This window comes from Hipposideros armiger, unplaced genomic scaffold, assembly GCF_001890085.2.
Source record: "Hipposideros armiger isolate ML-2016 unplaced genomic scaffold, ASM189008v1 scaffold_1102, whole genome shotgun sequence".
Taxonomy (NCBI): domain Eukaryota; kingdom Metazoa; phylum Chordata; class Mammalia; order Chiroptera; family Hipposideridae; genus Hipposideros; species Hipposideros armiger.
The window spans coordinates 449,520-454,583 of NW_017732452.1; the positions used below are offsets into that span (position 1 = coordinate 449,520).

Below are 5,064 nucleotides of genomic sequence, written 5' to 3' on the forward strand. Positions count from 1 at the left end.
TAATTTGAGTGAATCTGTAATATGGTAGGCTGAGCTAACACAGAACCTCTTCCTTTAAAAACATCAAGATGTCTGGATAAAATTTAACTGTTATAAAATAAAATGGTAGCTTTAGACTGCAAATAAAAAAGTGTAATCTCCAGGTGCCAGAGTGAAAAAAAGGAAGTGAAGGCTGGGATGGTAGTGGTATTGAGCTGACACCTTTGTAGAAGTGGAGGGAGGGAGATAAAAAGGGTGCCAAGTGGTCCCAGACTTAGAAATAAGCCCATGGCTGGGGACAGTGCAGGAGCTGGGGCTGAGATCAACACTATCACCGCACCCCAAACCATGTAAGTTAGCTTGGAGTATGAATATATGCCACAGAGTTGGTTCAGGAAATTTTCTGTCAAGGAAACTTACATAAAATGAACCCTAGGCTAGGACAGACTAAAGGAAGTAAATGAAAGACACCACTCTTAAGAAACTTCTAGCTGCATTGGTTTCTCGTAGAACAAACAGTCCCCACCAAAGGGGCACTCACAATTAAACATTAGAAACAGAAAGAGATAGAACATTGACTATCTCACAACACACTAGAGCGAAATGAGCCATGTGTTTCTGGAAAAGGGAACAGAAATTCAGAGAGAAAAGGGTATGTCTGAAAAACTAAAAATACCTTGATGTAGAAGAAATCAGAAAGAGACTAAAATGAACATATCTATAATTACTAAAAACATTTTAAAAGAAAGAAAACTATAATAACATGACTGAAAAAAGGATAGGTGATTTTTAGAAAGATTATAAAAAATATGAGAAAAGAATGCTAAAAGAAGATTTAAAAAAATAAATTGACATTATATTAAAGTTTTTTTGGTTTTTTTTTTAAGATTTTATTGGGGAATTAGGGGAGGGGAACAGTGCTGGGGAATCGGGGGAAGGGGAACAGACAAGTTGCTGTCCTTTTGTTCTTCAGTCTAGTTGTGGAGGATGTTGCTTCACTNACATCCTGCCTATCCCTGCCTCTTCCTCATTATTTAACCTTGGCCTCTTACTATCTTCTCTGTACTTTCATTTTCATCTGTAAAACTGAACCTAATAATGATTTCTACCTCTTAAGGTTGCTGTAAAACTCACAGAGAAAACATATGCAAGTGCTTAGAACACTGCCTGGTCCACTGTTAAGTGCTCGGTAAAGAATGATTATTCCCCACCTCTTCTCCCCAAGGCATATGCTTGTGCCAGTGCAATAAATGGAAAGCGCGCAAGCTTCACATTTAGCTAGACATGGATTTGAATTGCAATTCTGCCACTTGCTATCTATGGAAGCTTAGACGGTTGCTTACTCTCTCCACATTTCATTTCTTTCATTCTTAGTACGGGAATAATGACATCCACTTTGCATGGTGACATGCTCCTTTGATTCCTCCTTCAGTTAGCCATTCAAAGAAAAGCGAATGGGAGGCCATTATGTGCCAAGTCCCAAATCAAGGGCTAGAGTTAGAGCTTGCATTCTAGGGAAGATAGACATTAAACAAAAAAATTTATGACAACCTAGTTTGAGTATTTTAGCAACAGCTCACACATACTGAGCATTTACAACATGCCAGGCATTGCACTTAACGCTTTTCATGTTTCATTTCAATTAGTCTTCACAGCAAACCTTGGAGGCAGATGCCACTAGTATTTTGAAGATGTGGGAATTGAGGCATAAAGAGGCTAAATAAAGCAATTGGAGCTCAGGTTGGTTGATTCTCGAGGCTTTGGGCTTAATCATTATGCTACACTCTGGAGAGCAAGTGCATAGGTCTGTAGCAGGGTCTGTAATGAGCCTTGAAGAACTTGAACTTGTAAGGGGCAACAGACACAGATGTGCTTGCAAAGGCTTCAAGAAATGGACAGACAGGTAGGAGGCACACCTGGAAAGCATGTTGCCCTAGACAAGAGGGAAAGAACTTTGTCCAATGCTTATAAAAGGAATGTATACTCACACTGGTAAAGACTAATTTAAGCAATGTATTTTAAAAGTTTAGTATAATTATTGTAAACTAGCAGGTGTTTAATAAATGGTTGTGCTTATTATTCATGGTGGTTATTAATTTTCTTGTACTAAAGATCAAAATACCCACAAATAGAATTATAAGAAAGTACTATACTAGCCATATTCTGTTTCTTCTTCCCATGCTGTGCTGGTGACTCAAAAGATAATGACTGTGACACTGAGATTACCAATCAGTGATCTGTAATACACAGACAAAACTCCTTCATAGACCTGGACTTTTGACAGGTTCACATAAGGGAGTGAAAAAGTGGTAATAGAGCCCCAAATCTCCTTCTCTTATAGTCTTTACTTCAAAGTGGGATAAGTAAGAAAGATTGGGGAATATAAGGAAACCCTGAATTTCAGTCATGATGACAAATTTGTGACTCCTTCTTTTTTTCTTCAAATTAGCTCGAAATGCCCTAAAGGGCATAAACATTCTCTGCTTACCCATCATCATTAAACTACATGCCTTGAGGTTTTAATATAGATTTCAGTGGACCAAGTAATGCTGTATTTGTCTAGCATTAAATGTGCAAGAGATGTTCCACTTAAGTAAAACTTACAGATAACTAAAACTTACTCCTTCAAGCCTAAAATGGTTAATTTTAAAGCATTTTTAATGTAAAACATAGGATTCATTTCCTTTCCTTCTTTGGTACAATAGATGCCTTCTTTGGCATTCTCTAGAAAATGGGGTTTTTGCAAAGGAATAGTGGACAATAAAATAACTAAGGCAGCACAACTTAATGCATATTACTGAAGGAATTCTGACAGATTTACTTTGATGGCTCAAAGGTAAACCCTGCATCACTCCAGCTTCTCACACCTATTTCAGTTAGTTGAGGTTGACAGACAGATGCCTCCGGATAAATGAGGTATTCTCTGGCCATGCAGACACTCGTTTCTTCTGAGGTCACACATTTTCAAAATATGGGTTCCACATCAGCATCCAAATGATAACTGGGGATAGCAAAGTGTTACATTGGGTGTATGTTATGGACTGAATGTTTGTGTCCCCACCCCCACTTCCCTTCCAAATCCTTTTGTTGAAGCCCTGCCTCCCAGTGTGATAGAATTTGGTGGTGGGGACGTTGGGAGGTAATTAGGTTTAGATGAGTTCATGAGGGTGGGACACCATAACGGGATTAGTGTCCCTAGAAGAAGAAGAAACCAGAAAAAACTTTTTCTCCATCAAGTGAGGATACTTCCAGAAGGCAGAAGTCTGCAATTCAGGGCAAGGGTTCTCTCCAGGAACTGAATCTATTGACACCTTACTCTTAGACTTCCTAGGTTTCAGAACTGTAAGAAATAAATGTCTGCTTTTTAAGCCGCTTAGCCTATGGTATTTTGTTGGAGCAATCATCATGTGATCTTGGCCACTGCAATCCTCTGTCCTAAGTAGTTGAACAAATTAGCCATAGGCGAGATCAGCTGTACATAGATATACATTCAGGTATGCCTGATTTCCTGCTGAGTTTCCCCCCTCCCCCAAGGGTTTACAAATCTATGTCTTGTATGTACTAACAAGTTTTCAAAGCTTCTTCATTTGGATTGCTCTCCATTATTTTCAGAGCTTTAAAAGAAAATACAGTTTCTTTTTTTTCTTAAACGTTTCTCCTGAATATTTTTCAAAATGTGATTTCCTATTAGTAAATTATCAATTTTCCAAATGTAAAGGAGCTCTAATTCTCTTATATTCAAATAATACTTTACTGATTTAATATTGATGTAGGATTTTGCTAATCTTGCTATGTCTTTTTTTATCGTCTGTTGTGATAAGCCTTAAGGTTGACAGTATATATCTTTATCAGCCTTTCTTTAAATAATATAATTTATATACAACAATAAAATTTCAATTGCTCCCTGCCATCGTTTATGCTATTATGGTACTTAAGCTATAATCCCATAATTCATTGCTATTAATTTTGCTTTAAACCAGAGGCCACAGGCTATCGGCCTCCTAGACCAAATTCAACCTATGAGCTAAGCAAGTTTTTTTACATTTTTAAATAATTGAAAAATGAAAAAGAACGGTATTTTGTGACACATGAAAATTATATTAAATTGAAATTTCAGTGTCCATAAGTAAAGTTTTATTGGAATACGGTCACACTCATTCATTTACATATTATCTATGGCTGCTTTCATGCTGCAATGGCAGAGTTGAGTAGCGGCCACAGAGACCATATGGTCTGTTAAAGCTTAAATTATGTATTATCTGACTCTTTACAGAAAATAGTTACCGACCTCTGCTTTTAGAGCATTAAAAAAAATAGAGAAGAGAAGGTGTCTTTTATGTTTACCTTCCATTTAACCATTTGAGGAGCTCCCTCCTGAGATTTGTCTTGTTTGAGCTCTTGTTTTCCCAGATGGCTCTCTCTCTTTGCTCTCTATCTCCCCACAGGGGGAACAATAGACTGCTATTGCTCGTAACTCGGTACTTACTAGCCTGGTGGTAAGGGACACAGGGGCCTCTCTGTTGTCCTGGCCCAGCCTCAGTCTCAGGAAGGCCCTGCGCCTGGGCCTCAGTGATCCTGCCTCTCTTTGGTTTACCAGGCTAAACTCTGCCTTCATAGTTGGAGCATGTGTGGGACAGTTTCCTGCCCAGTGGTAGGGGACCTCTAATAGTACTGGTATAGGATCCTGGAAATAGATTTGTTTCCTGCCTCCCCCACCCTCTCTGTTAGGACAGAGGGAGTTTTCTTTTACCTTCTCCCAGTTGTAGTGGGTCTTCACCCCTAGTCTTTGACTTGATCCATTCTTTCTCATAAGCTCCCAGTAAAAGTTTGCGGAAAAAAAGCCTGTGAGTGTTTGCCACTCCCAGAGGTTCTATACTCTCATGCTAGCTCACATTTGGACTTTCATCAATTTGTTAAGTATTTTAGCTGAATTCTTTTCACCCACTTGTATGGCACCCAGTGTCTCTTCTGCCCATGCTCTGTCACAGGTGAGTGAGCCGGTGCCCACTTTCTGCTCTGCTTGGATGGGTTTCTAGACCCTTTACTATTACTGTTTTTGCAAAGTTAACTCATCCTGTGTGAGCT

General features: G+C 38.8%; 1 protein-coding gene across 4 annotated transcripts in view; it reads left to right on the forward strand.

Moving 5' to 3' along the window:
- LIN7A (lin-7 cell polarity scaffold A) overlaps nt 1–5,064 on the forward strand; it is a 176,550-nt gene that overhangs the window by 17,613 nt on the left and 153,873 nt on the right. The window lies entirely within an intron of this gene.